This window comes from Apodemus sylvaticus, chromosome 4, assembly GCF_947179515.1.
Source record: "Apodemus sylvaticus chromosome 4, mApoSyl1.1, whole genome shotgun sequence".
Lineage (NCBI taxonomy): Eukaryota > Metazoa > Chordata > Mammalia > Rodentia > Muridae > Apodemus > Apodemus sylvaticus.
In genome coordinates, this window is record NC_067475.1 from 51,754,697 (window position 1) to 51,773,266 (window position 18,570).

Consider the following 18,570-nt stretch of genomic DNA (forward strand, 5'->3'; position numbering starts at 1 on the left):
ACTGGGCCACCAAACAGGCAGCATATACTAACTGATATGAGGTCCCCATCACATATGCAGTAGAGGTCTGCTAACTCTGGGATCTGTCAAAGAAGATGCACCTAACCCTCAAAAGACTGGAGGCCCCAGGGAGTTTAGAATTCTTGTGGGGTGGGTCGGGGGTGGTAGGGATATCCTCTTGGAGACAGGGGTATGTGAAGGAGTCTGGGAGCAGTAGGAGTGTGGACCAGGAGGGTAAAAAAATCTGGAGTACAAAAAAAAAAAAGGAAAAACAGCTGGGCAGTGGTGGCACATGCCTTTGATCCCATCACTTGGGGGCAGAGGCAGGGGGATTTCTGAGTCTGAAGCCAGCCTGGCCTATAGAGTGAGTTCCAGGACAGCCAAAGCTATACAGAGAAACCCTGTCTCAAAAAGAAAAAAAGGAAAAAAGATAAAAAATATATAAATATTAAAATGATTAAAAAAAATGAAAAAGATAAGATCCCAAGTTAAGAATGCCACTTTCCCAGGAATTTGTAGAATCGTGAATATAAAATAAAATATCTGAGCAAGAGTTTGGTACAGAAAACTTTGTTTATAGACACAAGTAACTTCATAGGGAAGATGACAAATTGTTAAATTTTGTGCATTTTGAAATGCCCTAAACATTTAGATCTCTTGATACTTTTACAAAAGTTCCAAATATCTTATTTGGTAGCTGAGAATTGCTTATAGCTCTAGCTATAATCAGTTAATCATCAGCCTTTATGAAAACTCACACAGACACATAGACACACACACACCACACACACACACACACACACACACACACACATACACACACACACACTTACACACACAGACACATACTCGGAATTAAAAATAAAAATAAAATAAAATGTTTGAAACAAAATAAGTGAAACTTTTTTTATACTGTAGAGAGCTCCTACAGCTGATAAACAACTTCAGCAAAGTGGCAGGTTATAAAATCAACTCAAACAAATCAGTGGCCTTCCTATACTCAAAGGATAAGCAGGCTGAGAAAGAAATTAGGGAAATGACCCCCTTCACAATAGCCACAAACAGTATAAAGTATCTTGGGGTGACTCTTACCAAACATGTGAAAGATCTGTATGACAAGAACTTCAAGACTCTGAAGAAGGAAATGGAAGAAGACCTCAAAAAATGGGAAAACCTCCCATGCTCATGGATCGGTAGAATCAATATAGTTAAAATGGCCATTTTGCCTAAAGCACTATACAGATTCAATGCAATACCCATCAAAATCCCAACTCAATTCTTCACAGAGTTAGAAAGAGCAATTATCAAATTCATCTGGAACAACAAAAAACCCAGGATAGCTAAAACTATTCTCAGCAACAAAAGAAAATCTGGGGGAATCAGTATCCCTGACCTCAAGCAATACTACAGAGCAATAGTGTTAAAAACTGCATGGTATTGGTACAGTGACAGGCAGGAGGATCAATGGAACAGGATTGAAGATCCAGAAATGAACCCACACACCTATGGCCACTTGATCCTCGACAAAGAGGCTGAAAACATCCAATGGAAAAAAGATAGCCTTTTCAACAAATGGTGCTGGTTCAACTGGAGGTCAGCATGCAGAAGAATGCGAATTGATCCATCCTTGTCTCCTTGTACTAAGCTCAAATCCAAATGGATCAAGGACCTCCACATAAAGCCAGACACTCTGAAGCTAATAGAAAAGAAACTGGGGAAGACCCTTGAGGACATCGGTACAGGGAGAAAGTTTCTGAACAGAACACCAATAGCGTATGCTCTAAGAGCAAGAATTGACAAATGGGACCTCATAAGGTTACAGAGTTTCTGTAAGGCAAAGGACACCATCAAGAGGACAGATCGGCAACCAACAAATTGGGAAAAGATCTTCACCAATCCTACATCAGATAGAGGGCTAATATCCAATATATATAAAGAACTCAAGAAGTTAGACTCCAGAAAACCGAACAACCCTATTAAAAAATGGGGTACAGAGTTAAACAAAGAATTCTCACCTGAAGAACTTCGGATGGCGGAGAAGCATCTTAAAAAAGGCTCAACTTCATTAGTCATTAGGGAAATGCAAATCAAAACAACCCTAAGATTTCATCTTACCAGTCAGAATGGCTAAGATTAAAAATTCAGGAGACAGCAGGTGTTGGAGAGGGTGCGGAGAAAGAGGAACACTCCTCCACTGCTGGTGGGGTTGCAAATTGGTACAACCACTCTGGAAAGCAGTCTGGCGGTTCCTCCGAAAACTGCGCACCTCACTTCCAGAAGATCCTGCTATACCACTCCTGGGCATATACCCAGAGGATTCCCCACCATGTAATAAGGATACATGCTCTACTATGTTCATAGCAGCCCTATTTATAATTGCCAGATGCTGGAAAGAACCCAGGTATCCCTCAACAGAAGAGTGGATACAAAAAATATGGTATATCTACACAATGGAGTACTATTCAGCCATTAGAAACAATGAATTCATGAAATTCTTAGGCAAATGGATGGAGCTAGAGAACATCATACTAAGTGAGGTAACCCAGACTCAAAAGGTGAATCATGGTATGCACTCACTAATAAGTGGTTATTAACCTAGAAAACTGGAATACCCAAAACATAATCCACACATCAAATGAGATACAAGAAGAAAGCAGGAGTGGTCCCTGGTTCTGGAAAGACTCAGTGAAACAGTATTTGGCAAAACCAGAACGGGGAACTGGGAAGGGGTGGGAGGGAGGACAGGGGAAGATAAGGGGGTTTACGGGACTTTCGGGGAGTGGGGGGGGCTAGAAAAGGGGAAATCATTTGAAATGTAAATAAATTATATCGAATAAAAAAAATAAATAAAAAAATGAAAAAAAATAAAAAATAAAATAAAATAAAATAAAATGTTTGAAACAAAATAAGTGAAACTTTTTTTATACTGTGTGTCATTGTCTTTCTTTCACCCTTGCCAGTTTCTTGACCTTATGATATATGTATATGTTACTGAATAGTTGTAAAAGTAGCATTTCTGTATATTAATATGTTTTTCACACCAAGTACAATTTTAACTCTTACATGTCTTTAGCCAAGTAATCAAAACCAGATTCTAGACTTATCATTGCACTGATTCTTCAAATAGAACTTTTAAAAGGTTGTTACAGTTGATAGGGCTACTCAGTTTTCTTGTATAATTTAGCACCAGTTAGGATCAAGTGAAATAATTTCTAGGCAAGCAAATATAACAACAGAAATAAAAAATCAGATGAGTATTCAAAACAAGCTTACTGTTGTTGTGACTTCTCATCCAGAGTCAAGTGATAAATTGAGAGACTGTAAACAGTATGGGTCCGCTTGTCAATACTAAATTACATAAGATCACGTTTTTTATATGCAATGGATACTTCAGATTAGATTATATATGAATTTTATTTAACAAAATCTTTATAACCACTTATTGGGAATCTTAGAAATAAAATGATCATGCATTGAATGAAGTGTGGTTATTAATCATATCTACTTCTAACTCTAGAATGATGAATAGCCATGGTTAATGTGGAATTCTAGAAAAGTTAGTAGTTAACAACATACATTTGAGGTAATCAAATCAATAATAATCTAACCTTTGGTGTTCTCAAATGGGTAATATTTATGAAAGAGCATGCAAAATTCTTGTAAAGTTACATAGGGCTAAGTGGAAAGAAATGTGTTTATCTTTAATGAAATCTGTTTCTTGTATATTTCTACTGACTTTTATTCCTGATTTGATATTAAAGTCAACAGCTGTTACAGAGTCTTAATTTATAACTCATTGTACAGGAAGCATAAGAATAAAGTTATATCTGGGATGCTAAACTTGCTATTCTTCAGTGTCCTTCTTATAGTCATTTTGCTTTGAATTTATCATTCTATCGGCTCAACATAGTGTATACCTTTAACTTTCTAAAATTTTGAAATCTTTTCCACATTTAGTTTTATTTTTTATATGTATGAGTATTTTGTCTACATGAATGAATATGCAACATGTTTGTGCAGTGGACACAGAGGCCAAAAAATGGTGTTTTACCCTGAAATTAAGAGTATAGGAAGCGTGATACACTGAAGGTGCTAGGAACTGAACTTGTATCCTTTATAAAAACAGCATATTTTCTCTTCACTCCAAATGGATCAAGGACCTCCATGTAAAACCAGACACACTGAAACTAATAGAAAAGAAAATGGGGAAGACCCTTGAGGACATGGGCACAGGGGAAAAGTTCCTCAACAGAACACCAATAGCTTATGCTCTAAGATCAAGAATTGACAAATGGGACCTCATAAAATTACAAAGTTTCTGCAAGGCAAAGGACACTGTCACAAGGACAAAATAGCAACCACCAAATTGGGAAAAGATCTTCACCAAGATCTACATCCGACAGAGGGCTAATATCCAATATATATAAAGAACTCAAGAAGTTAGACTCCAAAGAGTCAAATAACCCTATAAAAATGGGGTACAGATCTTAACAAAGAATTTTCATCTGAAGAAATTCAGATGGCTGAGAGGCACCTTAAGAAGTGCTCAACATCATTAGTCATTAGGGAAATGCATATCAAAACAACCCTGAGATTTCACCTTACACCAGTCAGAATGGCTAAGGTCAAAAACTCAGGAGACAGTAGGTGTTGGCGAGGATGTAGAGAAAGAGGAACATTCCTCCACTGCTGGTGGGGCTGTAATATGGTACAACCACTGTGGAAACCAGTCTGGAGGTTCCTCAGAAAACTGGACATGACACTTCCGGAGGACCCTGCTCTACCTCTCCTGGGCATATACCCAAAGGATTCCCAAGCATGCAATAAAGACACATGCTCCATTATGTTCATAGCAGCCTTATTTATAATAGCCAGAAGCTGGAAAGAACCCAGATGCCCCTCAAAGGAGGAATGGATACAGAAAATGTGGTATATTTACACAATGGAATACTACTCAGCAATTAGAAACAATGAATTCACAAAATTTTTAGGCAAATGGTTTGATCTGGAAAATATCATCCTAAGTGAGGTAACCCAATCACAAAAGAATACACAATCTCTGATAAGTGGATATTAATTAGCCCAGAAGCCCTGAATACCCAAGGCACAAATTGCATAACAAATGACTCCCATGAAGTATGGAGAGGGTCCTGATCCCGGAAAGGATTGATCTAGCATGGGAAGTTAATATAAGGACAGAGAAAAAGGAGGGAGGTGATTGGAGAATGGATGGAGAGAAGAAGGTTTATGGGACATATGGGGAGGGGGGATCCGGGAAAGGGGAAATCATTTGGAATGTAAACAAAGAATATAGAAAATAAAAATATTTAAAAAAACAGCAAATTTTCTTAAATACTGAGGCTTCTGTCTGTAGCCCCTGTTTTAATTTTCTATATTAAGCTGCTGTTACTTGCTATTAAGAACTGAATCATGAAAAATTGACAGAAGTCATGATTATTCTCAATCTCAGTGATGGTTTAAAAAATTTTTCTTAACTCTGCATACACAATTTTAAAATTATTACAGAAAACTTTAGTATTCTTAAGTATTCTTCCTCTGATCACATTCAAAGTACTTTTAGTTTTTTGTGAGCTAGCTGGAATGTAAACATGCCACACACATTTAATCCTTCTGGGTGTATATAGACACACCACTAGTATATACATTTAATCTCAAACACTGACTTCTGACATAAGGACAGACAAAGTGGTGAATCAGAAAAGATGTGACAGATTACGTGCAGCTCTCAGGAGACCAACACAGGACAGAGGCTATTTAAGAGACTGCAGAGAGGAATATAAGCTGTGTCAAAGTCAGTTCACTTCCATCAGTTCAATTAGGTAGAGGGGAAATTGGTGTAGTGAGCTGAGAGTCAGTGCAGTGAGTGCAGTATACAGTGGAGCTGAGTTTATTAGTGAGTTCACACAGTTAAGTGGGGGGTCAGCAGAGGTAGTTGAAACCAGAAGATAAGAACAAGCAGGATGGTTAGAACCAGTTGTCAGTGTTAGGCCAAAACAGAGCAATTCAGTGAGAAGCTTAGAGAAGCCTGTAGGCTTAGATTTTTCAAAAACTGCTTTAATTATGGTTCTTTTATGCTTCAACCTTCCTTATAGCACATTGACCAAAGGTAAGGGATCAACTGGGCTAATAGGACAATGGAGATGATATTAACCTATTCAAAATAGTTCTTTGGGGAAATTCCAAACTTTGTTATGAACAGTCCAGTCCACTAGCAAAGCAGCAAACAAAAGGAATCAATAGCATCCAGTTTCTGTCTACTGCTAGAGACCATCCTTGGCCACAGGGATGCATACCCAGGTGGCACTGGGAGATAGGTAGCCTTCCAGGAGTGTGGACAGGCCTGAGAATACAGGTGGGACCACCACTGCTGCTCATAGGAACAGGACTGAAACGCTCAGGACATAAGAATCCAGGGGCAGCCAGGAACAGGAGTCTTCTGATTTCTATCTGCACCCAGAGCTGATCCTGGGCCATAGAGCTATATACACAAATATCGTATGGCTACGAGGGAGCTCATCTCCCAGGAGTGCCTACAACCTGCATACACGGGGAGAATTAGTCTCCCAGGAGCACTGATACACAGGCTTGCAGGACATGAACAAGCCAGTCAGAAACAGCTAACACCAGAGATAACGAGATGGTGAAAGGCAAGCATAAGACCATTACCAACAGAAACCAAGGTATCATGGAATAATCTGAACCCAGTTCTCCCACAAGAGCAAGTCCCGAGGACCCAGCTATACTACTCATGAGCATATACCCAGAAGATGGTCCAACATGTAATAAGGACATGTTCCACTATGCCCATAGCAACATTATTTATAATAGCCAGGAGCTGGAAACAACCCAGATGTCCTTCAGCAGAGGAATGGATACAGAAAATGTGGTACATTAACACAATGGAATACTACACAGCTATTAAAAACAATGAATTCATGAAATTCTTAGGCAAATTGATGGAACTAAAAAATATCATTCTGAGGTAACCCAATCACAAAAGAACACATATGGTATGCACTCACCGATAAGTGAATATTAGTCCAGAAACTAGGAATACCCAAGATACAATTCACAGACCAAACAAAGCTCAAGTAGAGGATGGCCTTGTTGGTCATCAAAGGAGGAGAGGCCCTTGGTCCTGAGAAAGCTAGATGCCACAGTATAGGGGAATGCCAGGACAGGGAAGAGAGAGTGGGTGGGTTGGTGAGTAGGGAGAGGTGGGAATGGGATAGAGATTTTTGGAGGGAAAACCAGGAAAGGGGATAATATATGAAATGCAAATTAAGAAAATATCTAATAAAAAAATTCTCTTTCCAGTGATCTGATTTCCAGTTTGTGAAAGGTGTAAAAAAAATGTAAACACACCATGGAACAAAAATATCTTTGGTCAAAAGAATTGAAATAACATATAATGTGGAAGAAACTGGCCATTGTTTCACCAAATAAAATTCCTACCTTATATATAGTATTGGCTTTTAACAACAATTTCACTTCAATAAATCCCTGTGGATAAAAGAAAAAAAAAAGGAATCAACAGCACTGCAAGCTTCTGCTAATAATAAACATGAGTTGTCAGAAGCATCAAGAAGCAATCAATACCACCAGAAGTTCTTTGGTGTGTTTCACTCGACAAAGTAAGAACAAGTGAAGAACAGAGAAGCAGGCAAGGCAAACCAATGCCAGAGCATCTTCTACTGTCATTTGGGTTATACTTATACTCTTTCCATGCACCATGTGTCTTCTCATGCATTCAGCCAAATACCACATGCTCTATCACCAGGCAGCTGTCAGAGAAACACTTGCTTCTGTTCTCAGCAAACCATCCTCTCATAAGGCAGTTTCCAGAAAAAAAATTACATCACACAACTGGGTTTCCAATGGAACCAGAAATTTCCACTTCAGAAGCCAGATTGAATCAGTGAACTTTGAGAGGAGTATGAACTAGAACAGCTGAGTAGAACCAGCCAGTAAGAGTTCACAAAGAACTAGAAGGGATGATCTTATTCAGCAGTCAGTCTGTCAGAAGATGGTTACATTAGGTGAATAAAAGCACATTTACACATCTATGGGAAATCACTGACAACATCAAACAGCAAGTTACTGAGAAAGAATGAAGCCAGAAGTCTGGGGTACCTCAAACTCTCTTGAGAGTACAGTATTCCTCTGGACCAAAAAACTTCTATTGGGACTCATCTCCCAAAAGCTGAGCCACTGCAAAGCAGTTTCACTGTGGAAACAAGTCTTGAATTATCATGGACAATGAAGCGATGCAAAAAAATATATAATAAAGCAGCAGCAGTATTTCAGAAAACAGCTGAAAATGAGAGGAACATGTTTTCAAAGGTACTGGTTTCCAAGCAATAAAAGAGAGATACTAATATGAAGAAGAAACAAATAACTTTACCAAAAGGGGGCACATTGAAGATTAAGTGAGCATTTGAGGATCTCTGGAGCCTACCTGACCAATAACTCCTAAATTTATATCACATGCCTTGAGCTGGTATTTTCTCTTATTAACCTGCATCCTCTGGGAACAACATTGTCTCCCATGCAGTTCAATTCTGTTCAAACTCTTGTATAAGGCTTTCTTATACATCCTTAGTTTGGGTTAGCAAATACTCTTTTCTCTCATCCTCTCACTCCTACCCCCTGCCTAATCTTCAACCTTCAGCATTCTACATCTTTCTTTCACATGTATTATACCATCCTTCAACTTACCATTTCTAGGTTAGGCTGTGAGGTTATGATGGCTTCTTCCCTATGGCTCTACATAACTCATCTCTTGGCTTAACCCTTCCCTTTATGCCATGATTTCCTTACACCCATACCACCCTCTTTTTCTTTCTTTCTGCCACTAATGTTTCAAGACATTATATTTGCTTTGCTTATAATCTACTGCCGTATCCTATGCTATTGTTATCATGTCCACATTCAAAGGGAAATGTCTACTTTCATACCAAATTAATAATGCAAGAATGAGATTTGAAGCTAGGTTTCATACATGAGAAAGCATAAGGAATTTGTCTTTCTGGTCTTGAGATGTTCTCTTGAAAAATAATTTCATTTAAAATTGGTTAATATTCAATTATGTACATGTACCACATTAAAAAACTAATTTTCTTTATTTTATTGGTTATTTACATTTCAAATGTTGTCCTCCTTCCCAGTTTAACCTCCTATGCCATCCCCAGCCCCCATGTTTCTATGAGGGTTCTCCCTGATCCATGCATCCTTTCCTGTCTCAGCATTCTAGCGTTCCCCTAGGCTGGGTCATTGAGCCTTCACTGGACCAAGGGGCTTCTCTCATCGATGCCTCATTCAATAATCTATTGATGGACAACTAGATGGATTTTCTTTATAAGCTACTCTTAATATAGCGCCAATGATTGCAGGTTTATTTTTCTTATAGTAGAATATATGATGTAGGATAATATTCAGGAGTAGTAGAGCTGGTTCAACTGGCAATTCTGCTTCTAGTGTTTGGAAAATTTTTTAGAATTATTTCCAAAGTGCCAACACTAGTTTACACTTCCAAAACAGTGTATGATTATTTCCATCCTCCCCTGCACTGCCCCCCACACACTCTAAGGTTCACTTTCATTTGTATTCCTGATTATGATCATGTGGACTGGAGTGAGATAGAACATTTTTTTCTGATAGCTATTAGTGCTGAGTACATTTAAACTCTTCAGAGCCATTTGAATTTTTCCTTTTGAGAATTTTCTTTTTGGAACCATTACCTGGTTTTTCTTTCTTTCTCTATTTATTTTGACTTCTGTGTATTCTTTCATTAATCTTCTGCCAGGGAATAGCTTGCAGGGATTTTGTCCTATTCTGTGCTCTGCCTATGTGTTTGCTTTCCAGTATTTGTTGCCATACGGGCATTTTTTTTTCCATAAGGTTACATTTTGTGATTTTTAGTCTCATTCACTGTGTTACTGCAGTCTTACAAAATGTCCTTGCCTGTGTGTATAAATTGGAATATATTCTCTGCTTCTTCCTCTATCAATTTAAGGGTATAAAATTTTATATTAATGTCCTTCATTTATTTGGAGGTGAGTTTATGCACACCAAGAAACAATGCTCTAATATACTTATTCTGCATGCTGAAATTTAGTTTTCCCATGCCATTTGTTGAAGATATTGTCTTTTTTTCCAGTGAAAAATTTTAATATCTTTGATTAAAGTCAGGTACCTATAGTGTTATTAAATTATAAATGGACACTTACTTATATTCTATTGATTTATGAGTCTGAGTTTGTAAAATTGATACACTCTTTTCTCTCATTTAAAAAAATTGTTACTGTCCTTTATTACATGAAATAATTATATGGTAAGACATCATTGCCGAAGAAGCCATACACTTTGTTTATAGGACACAGAGAAATCAATCATCAATTGACCAGGAAAAATCTTCCCTGTTGGATAACATTTATAGTACCACAAGATGCTATTTAGAGTAACAGGAGGGAAAAGAAAACAAACTCATAACAGTTCTGGAGCCTGGACTCTATAATAGTGACAACCTAGCCAAGATGTGCATTAGTGATACAACTCTTACATGGTGACTATTTGATAATTGCATTTTAGGATTGCACCAAAGGAAATAATTTCATGCCAGGCACTGATGTCCTAATCAAAAAACACAGTTTCCTCTCCTTCCTTTCCTCTGAGTTCTTCCCCACCTACCCTCATGTCCCACAAACTCTTCCTCCCTCGTTTCAAAAACAGAGGAGGCCTCCTATGGATATCAACTGGCCCTGGCATATCAAGTTTCAGTAATACCAGGTATCTCTTCCTTTTCTGAGGCCAGGATACCAATTTTTAACTGCATGTTTTCTAGTTTAGGGGAAAACTAGCCTAAATTATATAAATATTTACATAAATTATTTATATAAATTACTATTGTTTATATAAATTATTATAATTTTAAAGCAATGAAAGAAAACTAAGCATAATATAGATGTGAAAGCTACAGGAAACAAATGGTAAATAAGCTGTAAGTTGATTTTAATGGTTACTTTATAACCATATTAGTTCTTAATATTATCCAGCCAGCCTCCCAATAAATTGAGTCAGAGTACTATGAATTTTTAAATCTGCTTTTCCCCAATTACTCTATTTTTCTATATGCTAGGCTGTTTTCTTCTCAGTGGCTCTCCTCAAGTACTTGCTGTTTGAGTCACTCTAGGGTAACTTCTGTTCCAGCAGTCTGTCCTGATGGGTGGGAGGGCATTTCACTTAGGAATGTGCTCCTGATCAGTTACATAGAATGCAGACCTCCTGTGCTTCCCATCTTCTTCCTCCTTCCTCTCCTTCTATACTCCTTGCCCTTACCTGGGACCCCATCCAAGTAAATGGAACTCTGCCTACCTCTATTCTCTCCAACAATGGGCTGAAATCATTATTATTTAACAAATAACTTTAGGTTAGTAAGCAATTAGCATCACTTGTTATGCATATGAATTTGTTTATCAGTGAGATAAGCAATGAGATACCCACATTTGTGAATGAAATATCACTCAAACTTAAATCACACATGGAACCTCACAAGATAATACCTCCATTCTCACCTCTCACCAATATATAGGTAACAAGCAGAAAAATAATGGAACATACAGTCATTATGACACAAAGGGTCTTAACAAAAAATTACAGTACAGTTCACACAAACACAGAAGCATATACCTTCTTCTCAGCACCTAAAGCAATCTTCTCCAAGACTAACTACATAATAAGCCACAAAACAAGTCTTAAACACTATAAGAATATTGAAATAACCTCACATGGAGGCACCCATGTCTCCAGCCTTATGGGTAGTAGAAGATGGCCTAGTCTGACATCAATGAGAGGAGAGGCCCTTGGACCAGTGAAGGTTTATTGTCCCAGTGTAGGGGAATGCCAGGTCAGGGAAGCAGGAGTGGGTAGGTTAGTGAGCAGGGAGAGGACTGATGGGATAGTGGCTTTATGGAGGGAAAACATGGAAAGAAGATAACATTTGAAATAAGGAAATATTTGATAAAGAAAAAGGAAAAAAGATTAAAGTAGATAAAGGATATACAAATTGGAATAGAAGTAGAAACATTGCCTGTTTGCTGATGGTAAAATAGCATACATTAGACACTATAACAATTCTACCAGGGAACTACTACAGCTAATGAACACCTTCTGTGAAGTGAATGGATACAAGATAATCTCAAAAGAAATGAATACTTCTCCTATATGCAAATAGTTCACAGACTGAGAAAGAAATAAGAGAAATAATACTCTTCACAATAGCAAAATATCATATTAAAATTTTTGGTATTACTGTAATTGCATATGAAAGAACTATATGGCAAGAACTCAAGTCTTTGAAGAAAACATCAGAAGTGGTAAATATCTCCCATGTTCATGGATCATTAGAATTAATATATTAAAAATATCCACCATACCAAAAGCTATTTTCAAATTCAATGCAAGTCTCATCAAATTTACAACAAATTTATTTACAGATCTTAAAAGAGCAGTATTATTTTCATATGGAAAACTAAAACTAGGACAGCTAAAATAATTCTGTATAATAGAAGAAATTCTAGAGATATCAGCATCCCTGATTACAGGCTGTACTACAGAGAAATATTAATAAATACACTTATTATTGGGATAAAAAGAGGTTGTTCAATGAAAGCAAATTGAAAACACAGATAGAAACCTACATACATATTGACACTTAATTTTTGAGAAAGAATTCAAATGCATACAATGGGAAAAAAAGTATATCCAACATGTACTGCTAGTCTAACTGAATTCATATATAGAAGGATGCAAACAGATCATATCTATGACCCTGAACAAAGCTCAAGTCCAAATGAATAAGAAACCATAACATGAAACCAGGTGTTCTAAACCTGATAAAAGAGAATATAGGAAATAACTTGTAACAACTTAGAACAGGAGACAAATTACTGAAGAGAATACCAATAGCACAGGCACTCAGATTAATAATTAATAAATGGGACCTCATGAAACTGAAAATCTTCTCTCAGATAAAGGACTCAGTTATAGAAAAAGAAAAAAGCAGAAGCCTACAGAATGGGAAAATATCATCACCAACAGTACATCTGAGAGAGCACTAATTTCCAAAATACATAATGATTTCAAGAAACTAGACATCAACACACGAATTAAAAATGAGGTGCCAATCTAAAAAGAGAGTTCTCAATAGAGTAATCTCAAGTGACCAAGAAACACTTAAGGAAATGATAAATATCATTAGCCATCAGGGAAAACCAAAACAAAATGCCTCAGATAACAAGTTACACTTATCAGAATTGATAAAAATCAAAACAAAAATGACAGTTCATAAGGGTGGAGGTATGCAGCAAAGAGAACACACCTCCATTGTTGAAGTATACATTTATATAACCACTTTGGAAATCAATATGTTGATTTCTTAGAAAATGAAGTCGATTTCCCTCCAACCCTAGCTATATTACTTGTGACAATATAGAACATACTATCCTAAAGCAAAAGAATATAACTTTTTCTCAGCACCTCATGGTACCTTCTCCAAAATCGACCATATAATTGGTTACAAGCAGACCTCAACAAATATAAGAAGATAGAACTAATCCCATGCCTCCTATCAGATCACCATGGAGTAAAAGTGGCCTTCAATAGCAACAAAAACAACAGAAAACCCACATATACGTGGAAACTGAACAACATTCTACTCAATGATACCTTGGTCAAGGAAGAAATAAAGAAAGAAATTAAAGACTTTTTAGAACTTAATGAAAATGAACACAAAACATACCCAAATCTATGGGACACAATGAAAGCAGTGCTAAGAGGAAAACTCATAGCCCTGAGTGCCTCCAAAAACAAAATGGAGAAAGCATACACTACCAGCTTAATGACACACCTGAAAGCCCTGGAACAAAAAGAAGCTATTTCACCGAGGAGGAGTAGAAGGCAGAAAATCATCAAACTCAGTGTGAAATCAATCAAGCAGAAGCAAAGAGAACCATACAAAGAATCAACAAAACCAGGAGCTGATACTTTGAGAAAATCAACAAGATAGATAAACCCTTAGCCAGACTAACCAAAGGGCACAGAGACAGTATACAGATTAACAAACTTAGAAATGAAAAGGGAGATATAACAACAGAAACTAAGGAAATTCAAAACATCATTAGATCCTACTACAAAAGCCTATACTCAACACAACTGGAGAATCTGGAGAAAATGGACAGTTTCCGAGACAGATATCCAACACCAAAACTAAATGAGGTTCAAATAGATCAACTAAACAGTCCCATAACACCTGAAGAATTAAAAAGGGTCATAGAAAGTCTCCCAGCCAAAAAAAGCACGGGACCAGATGGCTTCAGTGCAGAATTCTATCAGACCTTTATAGAAGACCTAACAACAATACTCTTCAAACTATTCGACAAAATAGAAACAGAAGGAACTCTACCCAACTTGTTCTGTGAAGCCACAATTACGCTGATACCAAAACCACACAAAGATTCAACAAAGAAAGAGAACTTCAGGCCACTTTTCCTTATGAATATTGATGCAAAAATACTTAATAAAATTCTTTCCAAACAAATCCAAGAACACATCAAAATGATAATCCACCATGATCAAGTAGGCTTCATCCCAGGGATGCAGGGATGGTTCCACATAAGGAAATCCATCAATGCAATCCACTACACAAACAAACTCAATGGAAAAAAACATATGATCATCTCATGAGATGCAGAAAAGCATTTGACAAAATTCAGCATCCTTTCATGCCAAAAGTCTTGGAAAGAAGAGGAATTCAAGGCCCATATCGTAACATTGTTAAAGCAATATACAGCAAACCGGTAGCCAAAATCAAACTAAACGGAGAGAAACTTGAAGCTATGCCACTAAAATCAGGGACTAGACAAGGCTGTCCTCTCTCTCCATATCTTTTCAATATAGTACTTGAAGTTCTAGCTACACCAATTAGACACCTTAAGGAGGTCAAAGGGATACAAATTGGAAAGGAAGAAGTCAAATTATCACTATTTGCAGATGACATGATAGTCTACTTAAGTGACCCGAAAACCTCCACCAGAGAACTCCTATAGCTGACAAACAACTTCTGCAAAGTGGCTGGTTATAAAATAAACTCAAGCAAATCAGTTGCCTTCCTATACTCAAAGGATAAGCAGGCTGAGAAAGAAGTTGGGGAAATGACACCCTTCACAATAGCCAGAAACAATATAAAGTATCTTGGTGTGACTCTAACCAAACAAGTGAAAGATCTATATGACAAGATCTTCAGGTCTCTGAAGAAGGAAATCAAAGAAGACCTCAGAAAATGGGAAAATCTGCCATTCTCGTGGATTGGCAGGATTAATATAGTTAAAATGGCCATCTTGCCAAAAGCAATCTACAGATTCAACGCAATCCTCATCAAAATCCCAACTCAGTTCTTCATAGAGTTAGAAAAAGCAATTCACAAATTTATCTGGAATAACAAAAAACCCAGGATAACTAAAACTATTCTCAACAACAAAAGAAATTCTTGGGGAATCAGTATCCCTTACTTCAAGCAATACTACAGAGCTAAAGTGTTAAAAGCTGCATGGTATTGGCACAGTGACAGACAAGTGGACCAATGGAATAGAATTGAAGTCCCAGAAATGAATCCACACACCTATGGTCACTTGATCTTCGACAAAGGAGCCGAAAATATACAGTGGAAAAAAAGATAGCCTTTTCAACAAATGGTGCTGGTTCAATTGGAGGTCAGCATGCTGAAGAATGCGATTTGATCCATTCTTACCTCCATGTACTAAACTTTACTCCAGGTGGATCAAGGACCTTCATGTAAAACCAGACACACTGAAACTAATAGAAAAGAAACTGGGGAAAACCCTTGAGTACATTGGCACAGGGGAAAAGTTCCTAAACAGAACACCAATAGCTTATGCTCTAAGATCAAGAATTGACAAATGGGACCTCATAAAATTACAAAGTTTCTGTAAGGCAAAGGACACTGTTAAAAGGACAAAACAGCAACCAACAAATTGGGAAAGGATATTCACCAACCCTACATCTGACAGAGGGCTAATATCCAATATATACAAAGAACTCAAGAAGTTAGACCCCAGTGAATCAAATAACCCTATTAAAAAAATGGGGTACAGATCTTAACAAAGAATTTTCACCTGAAGAAATTCGGATGGCTGAGAGGCACCTTAAGAAGTGCTCAATATCATTAGTCATTAGGGAAATGCAAATCAAAACAACCCTGAGATTTCACCTTACACCAGTCAGAATGGCTAAGGTCAAAAGCTCAGGAGACAGCAGGTGTTGGTGAGGATGTGGAGAAAGAGGAACCCTCCTCCACTGCTGGTGGGGCTGTAAGATGGTACAACCACTGTGGAAATCAGTCTGGAGGTTCCTCAGAAAACTGGACATGACACTTCCGGAGGACCCTGCTCTACCTCTCCTGGGCATATACCCAAAGTATTCCCCGGCATGCAATAAAGACACATGCTCCATTATGTTCATAGCAGACTTATTTATAATAGCCAGAAGCTGGAAAGAACCCAGATGTCCCTCAAAGGATGAATGGATACAGAAAATGTGGTATATTTACACAGTGGAATACGGCTCAGCAATTAGAAACAACGAATTCACAAAATTTTTAGGCAAATGGTTTGATCTGGAAAATAACATCCTAAGTGAGGTAACCCAATCACAAAAGAATACACATGGAATGCAATCTCTGATAAGTGGATATTAATTAGCCCAGAAGCTCTGAATACCCAAGGCACAAATCACATAACCAATGACTCCCATGAAGAAGTATGGAGAGGGTCCTGATCCTGGAAATGATTGATCTAGCATTGGAGGGGAATATAAGGACAGAGAAAAAGGAGGGAGGTGATTGGAGAATGGATGGAGAGAAGAAGGTTTATGGGACATATGAGAAGGGGGGATCTGGGAAAGGGGAATCATTTGGAATGTAAACAAAGAATATAGAAAATAAAAATATTAAAAAAAAGAATGAGGACATCCTGAGTTTTGCAGGCAAATGGATGGAACTAAATAATATCATCCTGAGATAGAAAACTCAGACTCAAAAGTACATGCATGTTATGTACTCACTCATAAGTGGATATCAGTCAAAATACCTGAGATACAGTCCACAGAACTCAAAATGGTCAAATGCTGAAGTGCCGAAGTGTGGACACCTTAGTCCCACTTCCGAAGGAGAAGAAAGCAATCACAAGTGGGGAGGGAGGGATATAAGGAGGGAGAAGGGAGGGACCTGGGAAGGAAAATATACACAGCTGGGAAGAGGGAGGAGAGGTGGGGAGAGGGGAACCTGATCTGACACTGAGGGAGGGAAAAGGACAGAAGACTGAGGACCAGCTGAAAGAATGGAAACAGTCAACCTCAGGAGATCAGAGGTTATGGGGGGACCCTCTAGAATGCACCAGAGACCTGGGAGGTAAGAGACTCACAGCACTAAAAGGGGGAATCTTAGATGAAATGCCTGACAGTAGGGAGAGTGAACTTGTAGAGCCTACCTCCAACAAGAAGACAGGGCTTCAAATGAGGGAGATGGGGGCCATCCCACAGTAATAACTCTGACCGATTATTATTCCTGTCTGAAAGAATTACAGTGAAAGAAATGTAGCTGAGCCAGAGGAAAAGAAGGTCCAGCGACAGGCTCAAATTGGGTTCCAGTGCAAGGGAAGGTCCTGAAGGCCTGACATGATAACTTGGGCTGTGGATCAGCAACAAAAAGGGACCTAGCATGACAGCACTCTGGAAGACCCAACAAGCAACTGAAATAGTCAGATGCAGTTATTTGCACCCAACCAATGGAGTACAGCAGGTGACCCCCCCTCTTGTTGAATTAGGAAAGGCTGAATGAAGCTGAGAGTGACCCTGTAGGAGGATCATCAGTCTCAATTAATCTGGACCCCTGGGATCTCTCAAACACTGGACCACCAAAGAGGCAGCACACACCAGCTGATGTGAGGCCCCTAGCACACATACAATAGAGGACTGCGGGGTCTGTGTTCATTCAGAGATGATGCACCTAAACCTCAAGAGACTGGAGACCTGAGGGAGTTTAGAGGTCAGGTGGGTGAAGACAAGGGAGAGGAAGAAATATGGGATGTGGAACAGTCAGAGGATAGGCAGGGGTTGGCATGTTAGGGAATAAAATATGGGGTGTTAATTAATAAAAAAATAATAATAAAAGAAATTCATACCAAAAAATAAGATATTAGGTACCTGGCATTAGTCAGTAGATATGAAGGCTTTATGTTCATCTCTAGCATTGAAAAGGTAAAACAATTCAAGATGCTGCAAGTCTCTTATGATGTTTGAAGGGAAATCAAGTTAATCTAGGTGAGATATCATCCATTCAACTTGCCCCATTATTATTTTTTGTAGCATTATTTAACCTGTCAATCCTACCTTGACTGACAGTCTTTCCCTTCTGTATTGCCTCTCATTTAAATCCTTCATTCAATTCTTCTATCTCTTCAACTGAGATTTTAATCA